Raw genomic sequence first — 20,721 nt, 5'->3', positions numbered from 1 at the left:
GAAGGGAAATTTTTCTGGTTCTGTGCAGAGAAGTGTTTGCCTGTTGCAGAGCAGGCACCCCTTCTCCAACCACTTATGATGAAATCACTTTTGTGCATCACTGGCCTGTTACGTACTACTTGCCCTGTTAGAGATTCCTAGCATTATTCCTGCTCCCTGTGTGCAACAGAGCTGCATGCTGAAAGCACAGCCCTGTGGGGTGAATGACCCCCCTGGTTCCTCATCGGTCATTGGCCCAGCTTCCCCTGCCCCCAATTTGAAGGGTTGAGTAGGAACTCCACTAGAGGAGTTTCAGAGACTTGCAGACCTTGCACAGAACCTCCCAAAGACAGCAGTGGCTGGTCCTTGTTCTCTCATTCCATTCACACTTGGTTTCTTCCTCTGCTTTACAAACCCTGTGCTCACAAAGCATCACCTTTGTCATGAAAGGTGCATATGCAAGCAGGTTACCTTCCAGACTTTGCATATTTTTTAAAAGGCATTTAGATTGTAGCAATGGCCTGTCTCCTGCCAGAACTGAAGCTGTGCCATGCCAGGAACTCTGTGAGTGCCCATGGAGCATCCTAGCCTTCAGCTGCTTCCAGCCTAAAAGTGAAGCAGTCTAAAGGTTAAAAGAAAAATGTCATACTGGAGGTTTTAACATAATAATATACCTGCAAAGGAGTTTGATCTTCATCCTACAGAATCCCAAGAAAACCTAGTGAAAATGTAACCATCCCACAGAGTCTGGACACTTTTCCCTGCCACAGAAACACTGTTACATGTCCATGATTGCAAAAAGACCCGTCACCTACAGTGTGAGGATGGAACAAATGCTGGCTGCTGGCTGTGCTGGGGCCCTGCTCCATCTCTGAGCTGTGCCTCATGGAGTGTCAGCAGGGCCAGCGCAGAATGTACCAACCTCTTTTATAAACAAAACAGCACCATGAACTTTGGTGTGAAATCAACTAATTTAAGGCAAATTGCAGCAAGTGTGACAAACAGCAGGAGGTAAGGAAGGCTTAAGGATACTTCTAAAAGTGTTTATTTCACTGACAACCCCAGAAGAGGTCATAGTCTGGACCTGGCAGGATGGTTTCAGCAGCCATTGTTCTTTCTAGTGCAGGTCTATCTGATTTTCCATGACACAAGATCTAACCACTGGGCTTGAGCCTGTACCACAGAATTTTAGTTTAAAAAACCCAAGAGAGAGACTTAAAAAATATATATATTCAGGTCACTAAATAAATAAATAAATAAATAAACCTGACACATGAAAATAAATACTGTTTTTCTATTTTTCTTTAAATTTACTGCTACTTTCATTCATTTACTGCTGCATGGAATATATTCAATGTCTTATTGTCATCCTGAAATAATAGGTATGCATTGATATCCATTGCAAAACTATCTCTTCATTTTTGTAGGGTTTGTCAAAAGAGGAGAGGAAGCACATGGGCCCTCCCAGGCAAGCTCTTATTCACAGGTACAAACTTTTTTCAGTGATGAATGAATCCTTTCAGAAATGCTAATATCAGCCTTTATACGAGGTGGCCAATGTAAACAGTAACTGCTGGTTCATTATTCTTGTTGTATCCTTTGCCAATTTACAAATATTCAGAGTTAGTTGAAACAGGCACTGTTTTTTGTTGGAAAAGAGCAAAAATGCATTTAGTAACCAAAATCTACTGATGGGAACAGATGACATAACCTCAAGGAAGGGCTTTCCTGTGACCCCCACCCATGTGAGAGAGGAGGACAGAGAATAAGGAGATGGGGATTTTGATACTTGGATCATATCTCACTGCTTGCATTCCCCCAGGAGATTTAGTACTACTTCTGAAAGCAGCAGCCAAAAATATGCTTTGATGTATCTTTCATCTAAGGCTATCTATATTGATAAACTATGTTTGTGCGGATGAAGCACTGAATCAGATAGGACTTTGTTCCCACTTCTATCTACCACAAGTTCTTGGTATGTCCTTAGAAAAGCAAAGAGAAGTTGTGTGCCTGACCCCAGCCTCTCTCAGCCAAGCAGAGGGACCACTTTCCCACACGGCAGCATGGTGAAAAGTTCTGTGCATCATGAGATGGTCAGCTCCCACCATACTGAGTCCTCCTGAAAGAGGAGAAAACAAATGGACACTGGTCTGATTCAGGCTGCTCTAAAATTAATCATACGATTCATTAGGAAACAAATTCTTCAGTTCAGAAATTACCAATAACATTTTTTTCTTCTGGCATTATTGTTCACACAGATGAGCCAAATAAAGGACCATTTCAAAGGTTGTGATTAATTTCAGTGCAAAGACACTGGCTTTGTTTTGATTGCAGGGGAATGTGACTTAAATTAGGCCGGCTGACTTTGTCCTGAAGAGGACCACAGTTTCTCACATGATCTGTAGCATAGCCCCCAGCTGTGGATGGTGACCTGGCCAAAGCCACAGGGCATTCAAATCTGCTCTAGGACATTTGCCCCATAAAAGAGAAAATAGAGTGGATGGAAATGGAGTTGTCAGAAACTGTTAAGGGCAGCTATAGATTCCAGGAAAAAAAAGCATTTCCTCAGATCACAGGGGTTGACCATTTCTCCTACTTGCACTCTGCTCTCCCAAATAACTGTGCACTGCTGGATTAAGCTGTGGAGACAAGGGGATGGAGGAGCAAGAAGCAATCTTTTTTGGTAAGGGAACATGTGTAGTAAATAACAGCTGCAAGGGCTCCCTCATGTATTGAAGTCATTATGATTCAGTGTTTTCCTTCCCAAAATCAGGCCTTAATGGGAAGCAAGTTTCAACCTTTCTAAAGGAGTACTCTACAATAAGCTTGTTAAGCTTGGAAAGTACTTTGGGAGCCCCTGGGATGAAAGGCGCTCTAGGAATGAAAGCTGATATTTATGATTATTGCTTGAAAGGAACAGACAGGAACAGTAATGTAAAATATGAATGGCTGCTGGTGCTAAAAAACATATAATTGACTTGGTGCCAAAGAAGATAGTCCTAGCTCTCAAACCTGGATGACAAGGATTTAAGAGATGCAAAAAGTGGAAGAGACTTCTGCAAATAACAGCAAAAGCCAACTTGATGGCAGGGCAAATAGGTGTCTTGTGGGTTTTTCTTTTCTTCCTCCTAAATTGCAGGCCATATGATCTGATCTCTCTCATCCCAGCTCTGCCAGGCAAAACAGATGCCTGTTAACCACAGCAAGTACTGCTGGTTTGTGCTCATCTTAACAGAAGAACCTACAGATCCCTTTGGACATCAGGGGAGAAAAATATCCTTGGTAAGTGATCATATGTTATGGAGTGGCCTAAGTAGATTCATATCTTATCTCACTCAAAGGACTAAGAGCAGAAGCACTTCAGGCTAATGCAAATTAAACTTCCCTATTTTAGAAAGCTATAAGAGAAGAGAATCAGGCTAACCGGCTCTGCTCCTGCAAACACCTACCTGGATACTTTCTGCTTGTAAAATGCCTGCTATTGATTTTACACTGGGCATCTGGCCCCCTAATGTGGCACTCACAGCTCCCAGAAAAGATGTTTCTCTATCCAGACCTGCTACTGAGACATCTTTATGTTGGTGCTCTGCTCTTCCATGACTCCCTGAGAAGAGCTAAAAGAAAATCCTTTGAGAGAAAGAATTATGAATCTTGACTTCTTCAAAAACAAGCTTGAAAGTAACTGTAGTGCATAAGAAATCTTCCCTACAAAATCCCACAGGATCTCAGGATGTGATTTTTTTTTAATATAGCAGAGAATATCACAGCATGTAGCACAGGCTGAATGCTAATATCATACACATTTAAATTAGATATAAGGTTATTATTTTTTTAATGAGCTACTGCAATGAATTAACAAAAAAGGCTATGCACTTCAATTCACAGGCTCCAAATGAAGACAGGATACCTTTCACAGGAGTGCATCAAGCAGATGTGGGTTAGTGGGCTAGAAGAACTGGAGTGGCTCTAGGGACACGGATTTCAAACAATGAACATCCCACCGAGGTTAGCAGCCCTCTGTGTCCCTCGGGGCAAGCCTTACAACCTCCCTGCAGGCCAGTCCCCCACATTTAAAATGCTGCTGTGCCCCACATCAGCCAGGAGGGCAGTATGATTGTGCTCTCTGGGTTGCTGAAGGCCGAGCAGAGCCCTGGCCTCACCTCAGACTCTGGACAAGCATCATTTCATTGAATCAGCACTGGCAGGGCTGCTTGGCACTGCAGCTGCAGCACTGGCATGCCGTAAGGGGAAGAAGGACCCCTGGCAGCTTGTGCTGCTGGGGCTGGGGTGTGGAGTGTGCTCCTGCAAGGTCCCTTCCATCAGCCCTGCTTCCTCTTCCTAGCACAGTCTAATGCTGATGGATCTGTATTGGAAATAACAGAAAGTCCTTGGCCTTTTTTTTTCCCCCTTTCTTTCTTTCTTGCTTCCCTTTAGCTATTTAGGCCAACTCTGGCTAATCACGCTCTCTAACTTATGCTCAGTCACTGCCATGGCAACCATTTCAACATGCAGTTCATAGACTGCCTCTGAATCACACACACCTTGATGCTTCGGGAGAGGCATTAGGAGAGGAGAACTATCATCTGCTACACTGACACATTTTTCTACAGTATTACCTCTGGCAGCATGAATCTCTTCTTTTAGCTCTGAATAGCTCATCACTTGTTCTGTCCCCTTTTCCTCCCACCAAAATAGGTTCTTTAAAAACTGACACAGATTTATGGAGATGAAAAAGAAATGGTGTAGGAAGAGAAATGCATTTAGAAATTCCACTCTCTGGCATCTGAATTCACTCTTGTAAGAATCCTGAAAGCCTGTGCTATTACTGCTGCATAGGAAATCCTGAGACCTGGTTATAACACGGTGCTAATAATGCCAAGGTTGTGGGTTCAGTCCTCTATATGGGCTGAAAATCATTGAGTTTAACACTTAGGAGTTAATGATTCCTGTGGGTCCCTTCCAACTCAGAAATTCTGTTTTGTTCTGTTGTGCCTCAGTGGAAAAGGAAAAAGCTTTGGGGGCTTGCTTTCTGGTTTTCTCTGACCCCAGGAGAGAGGCAGCAGCTCAGGAATAGAGCTCTCCTTTCTCCTTTGCAAAATGGCAAAGAAGTGCAGCTGCCTTGCAATGTGCAAAACCAGGTCTGCCTTTGTCCAAGCACAGAGAGCAAGATTTGAACAGCAGTGAAAAAAGATCTACCTGGAACATGGAGGTGCATTTTTCCAACAGTCACCTCTGAAGATCTTGCTCAAGGTCTGCTGTAATTAGGTCTGCTTTTGTCTAGTCATGATGCCTGGCACCCGGGCAGCAGTGAGGTGCTGCACAGGTGTCTGCCATGCTGCCTACAAAAGGACCATTTATTCTGCTCACACTTAACACAGTCTGCTCCCAGACAGTCAGAGGGGAGGCTCTGACTGCCAGCACCACAGTATTAAAAAAATGCTTTTTAGTTTCTTTATGTAATTATAGCTGCTGTGTGGAAGAACCTGATTCCATGTCTTGAATGTTTTATGTGTTTATGTGTGTAGGTTTCTAATGAGTATATATCACATATAGTGTCATGTTGATCCTTATCAGGTGTAATTACACTATCCATTCCTTTCTTCCCATCTTCTTCTGTGTTTTTATCATTGTCAGCTGGCCACTAGCCACAAACAAGGCCTGCCCCCACCACTACCACCTACTTGACATCAATAAGAAAAATGTTTCTGCTGCTGACCAAGAGAGAAGAGAAATTCAGATGCACCCACGAGCAAACAAATATTGGCACACCTAAAGTAACCTGTATGGAACATTTGATTTCAGTTTAAATTATTTCAGTTTAAACTCAGCCCCCCTAGCCATAGTAGAGCACCCTCAAACACAGTTCTTCAAACCGAAATGTTTCCTAGGAACAAAATCTGAGAGACAAGAGGCAGGAGTCCCTCAGGAAGGCAGATATATCTCAGCCAGCAGGTAAATAACACACAGCAGTCACCTTTGCCCTGTGATTTTAGTACAGGCACATGCAGACATGCACACTGCTTTATAAGAACTGCATATGTACTTTCCAGCAAGCATCATTCATGCAAATTATCTTCCACTGAAATCAAGACTTTGAGACTGCTGAAGCCAGGAAACGTTGTGTGTTTAGAAAGAAACATCATGCACAGTCTATCAAACCTCTAGGACTCCTTGACTATGTATAGCATGCTTGGGGGGACCCAGATCCTCAGCTGTCCTTTCTAATCTGCAACCTAAAGTCAAGACAAAGGCTGGCAGGAGAATTTAGGACACAGCTGACTGCTTTTAGACCAGATACTTTAATGCTAATGCATTTCTGTAACCATATACTAATCATGGACAAAATTACAATACATCTGTGAATGGGGAATACCATCTTCATGGCATGCACACACTAAACTCTTCGGTGAATCAAATTTCTATAAACCACTGTCCTGAATTTAGACTTTCACCACACATCCCTTTCCCAATGTATCCAAATGTGTCAGTCTCCCTCGGCCTGTAGGTAAGGATGCACTCTTACCCCCATGTGAAAGGAGGCATGGAGTGACAAAGGCTAGAAATTAAGCTGGAAGTATTTTCTTTCTTATGTCATGCATTAGGTAACTTGCCTGACACCAGCCAGACTGGCAGCATCTAGTGCAGAAAATCAAGCCAGTGAATCAGGGCACAAGTAGGGGAGCTCAACCATCCACCCCCAAGCTCTTGGTGTGGTCCTGGGTACCGTTTTGGCCCAGGCCAAACAGTGCTCTACCAAACTGTTCCCAAGCATAGTCCAGGAATTAGCATGGCCCAGGATTGTTCCCAATAGGTAGTCTGTATGTTGGCTTTGGAGGGCAAGAAGGTTTAAACATCTGTCACATCAGGGCCAGACTGTTACCCAGCCACAAAGGAAAACACAGCTGCTGCCTGGTTTATCAGCACAGACATGGCCCATGCCACACAAGGCTGTGCCTCGGGCTTTTGCCAGAGACAGTGTCCCTGCCTTTGCTGATCAGGACACACCTCTGAGCCAGCTGTGCTGGTCCTCTCCTCCATTTTTTTTCAGTGCAATGTCAAACTAACTTTGGCTACAGCTGCTTTAAGCCATCACATCTGACACTGAAGAGGCTGAGCAGAGCAGAGTTGATGCAGCCAGTGCCATGTCCCAGCTGGGAGCTGAGCCTGTCTCCAGGAGCATCTCACCCTGCTACATTCCACTCTACCAAATTCCACCAGGTGAACACCTGGGCATGCCTGACTTGTAATCAGGGGGAAAGGTGATGCCATGGTTGCCTGTTTCTCCACTGGAATGGCTTAATTTTGACTTCACACCACAGGCAAGCAGAAAAGGTCCCTCTCACTGTCTGGCATCATAATGGCAGCAGCAGCAGCCCAAACCCTGGCATGTGGCCTCTGCAAGGCTCTCCTGCCCCAGTCCCAGCCCCAGCCTCAGCCTGATGTGCCTTCCCTCCCTGCTCCAGCCAAGGAAGGCCTTGGACTTGACCAAGGGGGTGCTGCAGACCAGACCAGCCATGGACTTTAATTGCCCAAACAGGCAGTGCATGAACTTAGAGTGGGCTCAAACCTGGGCTAAGCATTTGCTACAGATATACCCTCAGCAAGTCTGGCACAACCATGGAATGAAGCTGGATGTCCTGAGGCCACCAATCCTCCCTTCCTTAGCACTGTATTCCTGGGAATATAAACCAAACCTTGCAGGGGCAGGAGAGCAGCAACAGTCAGTGATTCTGTCTTCGTTTGATAAAAATGAAAATATGAAGGTGTCTGCATAGCTATCTCCTGCATTTTCTCTCCTGCATTTTTCATCAGAGAAACATGACCTCTTGGGAAGTTGCATTAGCAAGCACCTCTCATTCCTCCACCCCTGCCTGGGTGGCACAACATCTCTTAATAGAACTGAGCTGAGGAAAGCTGACAGTTTACAGGCAGTGCAGAAACCTGTACTGTGCACTCTCATCTCCTTTTGAATCCAGCGTTAAGCACTGTCTTGCTTTCCAAAGAGATGTGAAAGAGATTAGGAAGGAAGTAAAAATATGTTTTTTATATTTTCTTAAGAAACATCCAGGTCTTGTTGTGTTCCAAGGGAGGGCACTGGCATAGGACAGAGATCAGGACTGCCCTAATTTGTATGTTCCCAAGCAGGTCAGGAGAGATTGCATAGAAAAGAAAACATTGCAAAAACCTTTTGCAATGCAAAACTCTACAAACAATTGCAAATTGTTTGAGTTAAAGCAGAGAAATTGCCTGAATGGGTTTTGAACCCTTTTCCTTCTTCCTAATAATGAGTGTTTCCTTTTTTGCAAGCATGATCCTGGAATGAGAAGTCTCATAGTTTGGGGATATGTTCACACTGGGAACATTCACGTGACCTTTCAGATCACATTCCTCCTATTTATAAGAGTATTAGTCATCCACTTAGAGAGCAGAACTAATACCATGTTTGTTAAATGACTAAATGCGTGCTATGAATAACCAGCGGAGGGTACTTAAAACCACAGTCACATTCAAGAACACACAGAGAAGCCCTGGCCAGCTAACACTTAGATGGGACACAAATAATACTATTGCATGTAACATACGTTTGAAAAACAACTTGAAGACAGTTCATTCACAGGAAGAAAGGACTAAATTAAATGTATAGATTCTTTTTCAGAGAGAGTTCACCTGGTTATTTAGACATATAGGAGAGCTGGCAAGAACGCATGACTGCTGAAGACTAAAATTTGACACAAGTCCAGGCAGAACTAACTGTAAGACTGAGAGGGTGCATCACAACTGCTGGACCTTGGCCTTTACACTACAGAGAAAACGTCAGGGTTGTCGTACTGTTTGCAACTTTGTCACTGGCAAAACACGAGGTTTAGGAGCTCTGAGTAATGCCTCATTATGTTGCTTAACTTAGCTTCAGGGAAAGCACAATACAAACCATGCACGTTATTAGCCCCAACACGTTTGTGAGTCTCAGCCCACATGAGCAAACTTTCTGTGCCTCAGATCTTACCAGTGGCCAGCAAACTGTCACAAGCAGTATCAGTTCCTGGGTCAGGAAAAAATGGTGCTTCCCAGGCTCTGAGGACTTCCCTGCTGTGCATGCAGTAGTATCAGCACTTTTGGAAGCATTTAGCAGAACGAGATAGATGTAGTGAGTACACTCAGACCATTTTTGTAAAACCGTATGAGTGCATGCATCTGTCAGGAAAGGATCTGGAGGAGAGGAGAGGAAGAGTGAAAGACAAAAAGGTGGGTGGAACAGGAAGAAGGAAAGTGTAGACAGCAGACTATGTGCCCTTCTGTAAAAGAAACACAGAAGCAGTCTGGGCTGTATGAGGTGCACATTTCTGACAGCAGGGAAAATGGAAATGGGAACAGCTCTGCAAAGAATTTACGAGAGTTTTGAATAATGATGTGCAAATTATGGGCTGGAATGCAGAGTATTAAAGGGCTTTGAGTTCCCACCTGGCCCTCAGTTTAGCATTAAAGTCCAGTGATGTGCTTTCACACTGCAGAGGATGGTGTTGGGGGGACACTGGGATGCCTGGCTGCACTACACTTTGGCCAAACCTTCTGAGGGTGAGGTTGGGCATTACTGGCAGGAAATGCCCAGCTGCAGTCACCTGGCACATCAGGGAGCTGCCCCTGCCAGCACATTTTCCTAGTACCAGCCTGCCCAGAGTGAGACCAGCGCCACACCGCAGGCAGCTGCTGAAAGGTTCAGTGAGAAGGTGGCAGCTAAAGGTGCAAACATCACTTCCTCATTGCAGCCTCTGTGAATGGCCCTGCCTGTGCAACACAGAGGATGTTTTGAATGGCAGAGCACAGGCAGTGAATCATCATATAATCACTGCTGGTGTGTCCCAGCCTCAGTGTATCATCAAGCCTTCCTTTGGGTCAAGTAACCATCTGAGTCTGACTCACCGCCACAGCACAGGTTTCTCCTGGTGCAGGCTGGCGTGGTCAGTGAACAGAGCTAATTGAATGTGCTCTCACTGTTTCACCTGTGGCCCAGGAGGGCCGGCAAGGCTGGGTGCAGCTTTGCATGCAGACCCTGCTAGCACACAGGGTTCCCACAGATCACGTAGTCTGTTGGGCACAAAAGTCACATAGCTAATCGTTAACCATGTAAGTTATCACTGTTTCCTTAAAAACTCCTCATAGGTCAAAGGGTTAACACTTTCACGGGCTAGAGCTATGTCAACAGCAAGACAAGTCCTCCAAAACACAGAATTATTGAAGCTGACAGGGACCTCAGGAGGTCATCTGGTCTGACGTCTCTACAAAGCCAGGCTTGAACACCCCCCTTCCTAGTCCTCAGAGTCTGAGCTGCCAACATAGAGTAAGGAGAAACCCCATACAAGCCAAGGAGCACTTGTGATGCTGAAGCCCCTCCCAGATCACACAGTAAAAAAATAAAAATGATGGGAATATCCAGCAATATCAGGTAGTAGCAGAGGGCCACTGCAAAGACAGAGTAAACTGAGGGAAAGACCAGCAAAACTAGTGTAGGAGAGAGAAGGCATGTTTGCTTCCTTTGCTGACAAGATGGAGGCAAGCAAGAAGGGTGGTATGGAGACATATTTCCTTTCTCTCAGTTTGCTGCACATGGAAGAAGCCACCTCCTGACACCATGAAGGCAAAGTAAGAGTCAGGTTGCTGCAGCTGGAAGAGGGAGCAGAGTCCTGTCTCCACCCTGCCTGCACAGTTCTTCTATTGCAGGCCTTGAGAGCAGTGGAGGGAAGGGGCAACCCTCATTCCTCTCTAGGCCAGATGAGAGCAGGGTTCACCGGGTCTCACCTCCACCCTGTCACTAATATCAAATAATAATAGTATTTAGCACTTCCATAATTACCTTTGCACTCTGATATCACACACACAGCTGAATTGGAAGTCATTAAGATCATTATAATGAGCTTCAGTGGATCCTTTCAGTCAGAGGCATTATTTAGCCAGCCCTCATTTTCGTGGTTACATCTGAATAAGCACTCTGCATTGAGGTGAGGTTTGCCGATGAGACACTTTGGCTTAAAGGCAGTCTCCTACTTGCAAAGGCAGAATAAGTGTCATTATGCATTATGTTTCACCAGACTTCAAAATGCCAAGGAAGGTAAGTCAGGTTACAGCTGACTCCACCTTCAACTTGTAAGAGCTGCAAAACTCTTCCCACAGACTGGCACGTGGGGAAGGTCTGCCATGACCCCCAGTTATGGAAGCTGCCATTCTGGAGGCCTTCAATGCTCAATACAAACAGCTACTACAACCTCTTGCTGCAGGGGTCAATTCAGCAAGAATTGTTACTAAAGCAGAGAGGGCAGAAGGCCAGAAGCTCTGGGAGCACCTTGCACTGGGAACAGGAGCACCGTGCTGACCTAGTGAAGGGCTGGGCTGCCAGCCAGAGCTCAGGCGGGCGGGCACGTGGACATATGGCTGTTGCTTGACTGAGCATTGCTGGGGCCTGTGAGCAGAACTGAGTCCAGAGCCATCTGCAGAACAGAGATCTGCTGGTCCTGGGTCTTCTTACAGCCCCACTGAAGATTTCTTCCTTTGGCCTTTCACTAAGAAAGAATTAAGTGCCTCTTTAATTGTGGTTACTTTCAGTTCCCTATTCATAAATGCAAATAAAGACACTTATTTCTCCCATTTCTATTCTCCCTTTGTGTTTGAGCTGTGAATCCCTTGGGAATCCACAGCCCAAATATCAAGGCCTTCTAGGTGTACCTGTCTTATTAACAACAAAAGTAATGTGCTGATTTTGTTACTGAAGTAGGAGGAAATGTAGGCACACGGAACAAACCCTTGTAATGCTATTTCTTATGTTTAAAAAAAAGAACAAAAAGGTAATAGAGTGTATACTTTGACCAAGAGCAAAGGTAAAATCACAGCAGCTGACTCAGTGTAACAGAAAGAACTTAATAGAGCTGGCAACGTTTCAGCCTGCCTTCTCGGGAACATGAACATGGGAATGTGTTAAGAGTAGCATAACATACCCAGAACAGTGTCTGAAGGAAAGAAAAGAGTCAGTGTTGGGCAAAAGTATTATTTTCAGCAGGAAGAAAGTTATGCTGGCAAAGCGTGAGCACAAACATGTGTTTATTTCTTGGTGCTCAGTTACTGTCAACATTACAAATGAACCCCACTAAGGCAGAGAATCTAAGCCTGCACTACTGGCCCCAAATACAGCTGAAACGCTCTCCTAAAGTGTTTGCGACCTAACCACTCAATCCATCCTCCAGAAGCAGGTTAAAACAGAAGACTTGGGCAAGAACCAAACAAGCTTCATTGCAGCTTAGAAATACAGTTAAGACACAAAGCTGTTTCTCTACTTCAAGACAAACTGGCTGTTACAAAAAATATTGAGGAGCAAGGACACTTCCTGAGCTCTGGCTGTATCTGCAGTGGAAAGGAGTTTCCCATGCCGTTTCCTTAATTAGCACAAATATGCTGACAACCTTCTCCATGCTGAAATCAAGCCATAGGTCACTAAAAAGTTGATCTATCTACTCATCCAAATTCACCACATGCTGAGCCAACATGTTGCAAAGCCATAATCAGTACCCAGATTATAACATGGCTTTGTCATGCATCCAGCTGCTGAAACAAACTTGGATGTCCCAATATGAAACCTATTTGTCCTGCAGTCAGCAAACAAGAAAAGTGCCAATATATACATTCAGTGTTTTGCAGGTGGTAGAATTGTGTGCTGGCATTTATTGGATCATTTTGACCATTACATGAATTTATAAATATGACCAGTTGAATTAGAGAAATAACCTGATCTGAAGATCAGATTCTAAGCTTGCTTAAATTGAAATAAACAGGGAATAACTCATTCAGCATCCAGTAATTTACTCTGGTTTCATCATGGAGAGATCAAGGCCACAGTTACCTCTTTACACAGCTTGATCTGAGCTTTAGTCCTTGTCAACAGCACGTGCTATAGTACAATCATGCAGCAGTTGAACAGAAAAGACAGCATGCCAATACAATAAACAGTGTAGTACCAGCCCTAGGGAAAAGTTTAGCAACCTTATGACAGGTATGGTTTAAGTGTGTGAACCTGAGCCTTGTTCTTCAGACAGTTTTTGCCTTGTTGGTAACGCAGCTGGCAGAACAAACCCCAAACACAATTTATGCCTGGCCAGCTTCTGGCCAGCTCACAGCTAATTCTGAATGAAAGCTCTGATGTCTAAGCTGTTTCCTCCTGGCCAAGCAGCCCATTTTCCGTGACCGGTTCACAAAGGTTGCTGCCTGCTGTGCGGACAGGACACTACAGTGTGCCAGTGTGACTGTGTGACCCCTTCTCCCACATTTCAGTTGTCCCTAAAGTAGTGCATCCTGCAGCGTGCTGCACCAGGGGCTGCTGCTCTCAGAAGGCTTCTTCCAGGAATCCACCTCCACTGTTGCTGGTCTATGGCGTCACTGCCCACATTTTCCCAGAATCACTTGGCACCAATGTGGCTGGACAGCATGGCAGGTAGCCCTGCCAGCATAGCTGCTGCTTGGAAAATCTGCCCTGGATGTAAGCTGAGCACCTCACTGGTTACCCGCTATAACTCTTTCAGCTGGATACAAGGTCACAGTTGTGAGTAACAAGAATGTCTCTTTGATGACATTGACATAAATTACCTGTACTTTCTTGCCAAATAAAAATAATATAAAAAGAACACCAGAAAGTGATGCCCCGTGAAGAACAAATTAGATCCCATTTTGTGTCCCTTCACCTGTAGAGACAGGTTTGAATGTCACTGAATTTTGAACTTGTGATTGTCACCCAGCCAAAAATGAATGAAACCAGGCTGATGGCTAAGTCTGTAACTTTCCTATTGAGCTGTTTTCTTTCCTGAATTTTTTTTTCCTATATTTATTTATTAATTTCAGTAATTGTCCTTCAGTACCTCATCTTTAAGACACAAATGCACTGTCATCTGCCACAACAAATCTTCCTTAGGCACTGTCAGTAAAAGCACATCCTTCAAATTTATCATGACTCAATGGGACTCCTCCTGACTGGTGAGGCCAGAGGGAAAACTATGCCAAGGGCCAGACCTGGGAGATTGCAAGCACTCACAACTGGCCTTGGCTTCCATTTGAGGTACATGCAGCTGAGCCCTCATAGGGGCAGCTGGACACTTCAGTGGTTACATGGGGACAGGAGACAATGTCCCTGAGTGCTTGCAGAAAGACAAGAAACTGACAGGAAGCAAAAATGCTTCCTACTGCTCAGACTGTACCCTGAACCCTTGTTGCTGTTAGACAGCCTTAGTCTCCCAGGGAGAAGGGGAGGGATGGATTGAAAGTAATTCTGACCTTCCTGGAAGAATGGACTTACTGATGCTGTGCTGGGCTGAAATGTGAAACCACTGAAACTCTGGGCCTAGAGAGTGGGAATTACCAAACCAAGCCCAGCACGATTCAATAAAGCAAACTAAGTCTCACGCAGCACCTTCCTCTTCTAACCCCATTCCTTCTTTCTGAAACATTCTGCACATTTTAACTACCTGGCAGCAGTGATCTACATGCCAAGAAAGCTGACAATGTCTGGCTGTGCATCAGCACAAGCCAGAGAGATATAAATCAGGCAAGGTGCAGGTAGTCAACTCACTCATAAATGCTTCCCCAAGGATCTCCATTGTGCTCAAGCAGTGGCAAAAACCCCCATCCACACAAAGGATGACACACCTTTGCCTCCCACTGACCTCAGTATAAGATTCATATTTGGAGAACAGAACCCCATCATCCTGGCCTCATTTACACCAGTTTCACACAGTTACGTCCTTGGGAGTACCCCATCTTTGCACAGGTGTTCCCAAGATCAAACCCGTCTCATTTAGCATCTCTGAGAACCACTGAGTCTTCCTTCACCGCAGGAAAAAAAAAAAAAAAAAGGCAGCTTGACATGGCTGGAAAGCTGTTTTTCCTCTCCCCCAGTTACCACTGAAGACAGATTAAGGAGCTCACAAACAGGAGGGCAGCTTGGAGCCTGTAGATCCTTCACTGAACACATGAGCAAGCACCACACAAGCCTTCCCTGCAGTCCCACAGCTGCTGGGCCCTGACCAGGAGGTACCACCAGCACAAGGCAAATTTCCACAGTAATCTTTCTCTGGAGAGTTTCTGCTGCACTACCATGGCTGAACTGCTGGTTTAGAATGTCAAAGTCCTCCCTGCTGGAAATGAGAGCACCACTCACAGCATATACTTCACTTGAGCTGGCATTGGTTTCTTCCCATTTTCTAGCCTTTGCCATGGGAGCTTAAAAATTTGGGTCTATGCCTTGTTTACAAACTCAACTCAGGACAAAACCCCCAGGTTTTAGTTTGCTGACCAAAGGCCAACAGGCCTGACCTCAGTCATTAGCTGATCAGGGGACTTACTGAAGAATTAGGAAGTGCTAAACCAGAAAATGCCCAATATCAATGGCCCAAGAGAAGTCTTGCCCCTTTTCTCACCTCATAGACAGCACTGTGCCCAATGAACATACCACAGCACACTACACAGAAGAAATTATCTCTATCCCAGACATTGTAAAATACTGTACTGAGTTACAAGCTGGAGCGAGGATGTGGTGCAGAAGTCCCAGACAGCCTTGGAGGCAGAATTACTCATGTATCACAAAACTCAGATGAAGTTATGCTACTTACATTTCTATAGGGCAAGGAGAGGGGAGAGACAGACTTTAGCATTTCCAGAAGACTTGTTTTAACAACTGATGACATATGGGGACAGGTTTCACCAAACTTCCCTTGGCTCAAGAATACAAAATCCTATTTCCCCATGTACCATTAGTTTGCTAGCCACCTAGTCAAGTGCTGTTTTAAAGCCCTAGGCTTTACATTCTTCTTGGCTAATTCATTGTATTGACCTCTGCCCTGCCATAGGGGCCAAGACCCTTGCTTTGGGAAACCATTTTCCCTCCAACTTGTCTGAGCTGGCTCTGCCCTTCCCCCAGACCTAAGGTGTGTTTACAACCAGCATCTTGAATTGATGAGATCCCAAAGAAATAAGTGGCTTACACAGGTGGAATTCGGTAGAGATAACGGAAGTAAACACCAGCTTGATATTTGAGGAGTTTCTGTGCAAAGTTTCACTTGTGCCTACTAGCCTACAGGTGTCCTACAAGCTTAGGAATCTTCAGCTGACTGGTTTTTTCACACCATCCTCGCCTGTTTCTAAAAGCATCTCTCGTTTTGATCACATGGCAGCAGGTACTCACTTGCTTACACACACAGCAGTGTTACAAGTGACTGCTGAACACATGCTACACTGGTGAGCTCTGCAATATTATCTGTAGCTGTAGGGCCACCACCCCTCCCACACTGTCTCATTTTTCTCAGTGTAACCCCAGGTTTGGCCCTACTCAATCCCTGGCCACTTTTCAGAGGGAAGCTTGCTCTTCCTCTCCTCCACCCCTCTGAGCTCAACAATCAGGAATACAGAGGAAAACTTCTGCTCATTTGCACCTGGGATGAGCAAACAGCCAGCCCACACTCTGTCCAGCAGCGTGAATGCCAGGTTATGTGAGGACATGCCAGCAGAGCCCACATACCACTGCTGGGCTATGAGCACTTCAGATATGACTCTGCTCAGGAGACTGAAATATAAACAGCAATTTCTGGGAGGAGTGGCTCCATACAAATACTCCCCCATCTTAGTCACAGGCTGAAATAAATAAATAAATAATCAAAGCCATATAATCTCCCAGTTGGCATGCTCAGAGTCATGTGACCAGTGCCAGCCCTCACCCCAAGGTGAAACATGGATCCAAAGACTGGGCCCCGGCTTTGCGGTGCTCCAATGGCACAAATGGGGACAGGGACAGGCAGCAGCCCCTAAGTGGGAAGGCACAGACTTCACCCACCTGGCAGACAGCAGAGCCCAGCTGTATGCCACCTGCTCCCAGCTCCATCATGCTTACATAAGGGAAATACTGAGGGGGCCAGGGTGCATTAACCCAGAAATCCCCATGTGACCAAATGGATCCCAAGTGAATCCATCCCACCCAAAACCACATCTGGGTAGCAAAACCAACAAGGGCCACTGCACAGCAGGGACCCGAAGAGGCTGGGGAACAGGCCTAAGGAAGTAGTTTCCTCTTTCCCTGTGCTTTGGTGAACGGGAATAGCTATGCAGGGAGCCAAGAGGGCACACTGGGGCAGAATCAGTCTAGACTTGCTCTGCTTCTTGTCCTCCTTCCCGCAGCATCTGCTGCTGGCCCGTCAGAGGCAGGATAAAGAGCTAAGCAGACCTCGCATCCGGCACAGCACAGCCATTTGTACTCCCCTGCCTGCTGAGTCTGGCCAAAGCTCCTGCGTGTGCATGAAAGATGATCCCAGCATTAAACATACTCCTCCTCTTTGTCCAAACTAGAAATGGCTCCTCAGCCTACAACATCACCAGGCTATGTTAAAACATCTAAGTATAATCAGGAATGCAGCTGGAGGTACAAGCATGGGTAAGCAACAATGAGACTGTATTTTAACAGGAACTATCCCGATGGGCTCTGAAAGCTACCTAAAGTGTATCTGCATGTTGCTAATTATATTTACTGGTGGTGGCTGGCATTTTTTTTTCAAGCTGAAGATGAGTCAGAAAAAGAAAAAAAGGTCCTTTATTGTTGTGGTAGCAGAAGGATGTCTCCTGAGGGTGTATGTAATGCACTACTGTCACGGCATGACAATGGAAAAACTGACTGCTGAGCCAACCAAACCCCCATAAATACCTAATGATATCTCTCTTGGCCCAGATTTTCTACAAGTCGGTGCCTGAACTGCATACAAAATGACAATCGATATGAACGGATCTCTTTTCTCAACAGAGCCAGAATTTAAGAGCCCAGCTGAGCATTATATTCCAGTTCATACAAAGACATCCTTTTAAAGGTCTGTCACAATAACTTAAAGGTGGTGATCCAGCAGAAAAACTGCTAGGCCTCTCCTCACGATCTCCCCCACGTTCCAGCCATGAGCACAAAGAACAGCTGGCCTCAGTGAACAGATAGCGTTATTAATTACAACACGGTGACACAAACAATGAGTGCCTAGGTATGTTATTGGGTCTGCATTCATGTGGGAAAAGAACAACATTTTCTTCCTTTTCTCCTTCTTCTCCTCCTCCTCCCGGCTTGAGTAGCTCTGCCACCTCGTGTACTCGGCTGGGGAGGCAGCCGTGCCAAGCACCTGGCCCAGTTACAGGTATGTGCACAGACACAGCGAGCCCGTTGTGAGAAAACCCAGCCTTAGCAAATTTCTCTGGCCATCGTCCAGCCTCTGCACATTGGGCAAGAGACTCTCCCTGGCCGCGGTTACATCAGTCACCACCATCTCCCTCAATGTCATGGCACGGGAAGCGGCTGCCAGGGGAGGGGGGGGGGGGCGGTGTGGAGAGAGTGAGAGTGAGAGAGAGGCAGTCGCTGTTTTTTGAAACAGGCTGTCCAAAAAACATTACAACACCCTTGCCGGTTTCCAGTGGGTTTGCTCAGTTCCTCCCTTCCCGTGAAGACCACACAGGCTTCGCGAGGGCGTTCCGCCCTGCCGCAGAAAGGCGGTCTCGGGGGCCCACCGCTCCCGGCAGCCGCTGCGCAGCAGCGTGATTCCCCCTGCTTCCTCCCGACACTCTCCCAGTTTCCATCGAGGGCCACAGCCAAGCTCAAAAGCTGATATTCTGATGGTTAAGGGGGAGAAACATAAGCATTTTCTTTTCTTTTCTTTTTTTTTCCAGAGGGAGATTTTTCACGCTGCTCCGCCCCCAGCAGAAGGGGGAGGCAGGGCTGGAAGTCGGAGCATTGGAAGCCCCTCTCAGTTCCGCTCGCTCCTCTCACCTGCCTCTGTGCCTGCTCCAGTCCCTCGCACCCTGCCGGCCATGCACGCTCCAGGCACAGCGGCTGCCCAAGGCAGCCCTGGGGACACCGGGACTCCCTGCCTTCCCAAGCCGGCAGCAGGTCACAGGGGCCCAGGCTGGGACTGCCCGCGCAGGCAGGCTGGAGCACCACGGCCATCAGCCAGATCCCACTCTTGGCTACTGCCAAGGGTAAATTTAGAATGATCCTCCCAGCAGTGACTGGGAACCTGGTCTTTGTAAGGGCTCAGAGCAGACCCTGGACAAGGGATGGCACTTCAAAACAGTCATCTGGGGCGTGGTGTAAGCAAAATCACCCTATAAAATAGAGCAAAACCGGCAAACGTATTGCTCCTGGCATGAATGTACTTCCATATTGATTCAACACTTAAAAAGGCAGTGAATGAGAATGAGGATGTTCTTTCTTCAAACCCTCCAGCAAATTCACTTTCGCTTTTGGCAACCTGCTGTTTTCTCACCCCTCAGCTCCTTCACCCTGACCGCAGCAGCACCTTCCTCCACCACCAAACCCTCTGCGCTGCCTCCCCTCGCTGCCTCCCCTGCTCAGCCTCTTGCCTGAAGTCCTCCTAGAGGAGGAGCTGAAATTTTTGCCTGACCGCACCGGCAAAAGCAGGGAGACATTGCTGAAGTCCACTGGGAAGCCATCGCCCATGCGGGCCGCACAGCTGAGCCCCGGGCTGTGAACCTGCCCCTCAGCCCTGCCTCTCCTGGGACAGGAGCCCGGTGGGTTGGCGAGCCGGCCAGATCGGGGTAGCTTTTCTCCAGTCAGAGGCTCTGGAAGGATTATTTGACTGCAACATATCATATGACTTTGTTCTTAGAGTTACATTTTAACTGAGAAAGTTTAACAAGTATGACTTATGGGCTTCTAAAATTGGCAGCAGAAAAATGAGCTGAGGAAGTCATGGAAAAAAACCACAAGCGAGGCCATTCCATGTTATGCACAATTTCTGGGCTCTTTTTCCAATCTTCTGGTTTTTTTGGATGGTGGAAAATATTTTCCAGCTACACAGGCCTGGCTTCACTGAGTATGTATTTATGCCAAGTTTATAAAAAGCAGCTGCAGACATGGTTGAATGAAAGGATTACACTGCTGTCTGTCTTCCAGAAGGTGCTTCAGTTCACACCCTGTCCCATAGAGCAAGGCTCGCTTCTCAAATCTCCATGAATTTATGTAAGGAAGGACAAAATTTGAACCGCACAATACAAACAGCTATGGCTGTGCATGCCAGTGGGCACACATGTGTGTACACACAGCTCTCTGGATAGCTGCTAGCAGTTCCTAGCCACTGCTAATGCTGGCTTGTAGCACTTCAAGTTTACCACCATTCCTCCAGCCTCTGCCCAGCCTACAGCTTGGTCCATCTTCCATGAATACAAAAATGGGGAGAGGGCTTTCAGGGTCAAGACCCTGGTCTCAGTGTATTTCTGGTGCCTTCTTCATGCATACCTGCTCTCCAGCTGCTCCCAGCTAAATTCAGGCTTCACCAACCTCACGTATTTTCAGGCTGCCAGGCTTTAAGGCTAGGAGGGGTCACTGTAGGCGTGCAGCCTGATCCCAACCGCAGCACACAACACTGAATTTCAATCAGGAACCCAGGCAGCAGAGGCATAACCTTAATTTTCAGCCATGCCTTGTCACAGTCTTGGCCTGATACACTAGTCACAAGAGGAGAGTCACAAATAATTCTTCACTCTCCAAAACAGAATAGCTCCAGGGGATGGGGGGAGGATACAAACTGAAAGCAGTTTGTACCTATAAAAAGGTAAGGTAGGTGGTAAGCTGCAGATCATGCATTACAGATCTGTATCCTGCTGTTTTTTCAGTCGAGTATGTTAGAATAACAGTACCAAGAACGACAGTGTTACATCAGGAATATCGGTCAAGAC

The 20,721-nt window shown here is 46.2% G+C and overlaps 2 long non-coding RNA genes across 3 annotated transcripts in view; both read right to left on the bottom strand.

Moving 5' to 3' along the window:
- The window catches only part of LOC135296883 (uncharacterized), a 125,524-nt gene that overhangs the window by 101,236 nt on the left and 3,567 nt on the right, over positions 1–20,721 (bottom strand). The gene's annotated exons all lie outside the window — the stretch shown is intronic.
- On the bottom strand, positions 1,009–7,377 carry LOC135298143 (uncharacterized). Of its 2 annotated transcripts, none has more exons than XR_010360134.1 (2): positions 6,985–7,377; positions 1,009–2,098 (listed from the first exon to the last, which is right to left on the bottom strand). It is a non-coding gene; the product is annotated as an uncharacterized LOC135298143 (long non-coding RNA). The 2 variants fall into 2 exon arrangements; XR_010360133.1 differs by lacking the exon at positions 6,985–7,377 and adding an exon at positions 3,429–4,039.

The sequence above is a fragment of the Passer domesticus genome, chromosome 3 (genome assembly GCF_036417665.1).
Source record: "Passer domesticus isolate bPasDom1 chromosome 3, bPasDom1.hap1, whole genome shotgun sequence".
Classification (NCBI taxonomy): Eukaryota; Metazoa; Chordata; class Aves; order Passeriformes; family Passeridae; genus Passer; species Passer domesticus.
The sequence above is the reverse complement of the archived record's forward strand: the minus strand, read 5'-3'. Positions and strand labels throughout refer to the sequence as shown.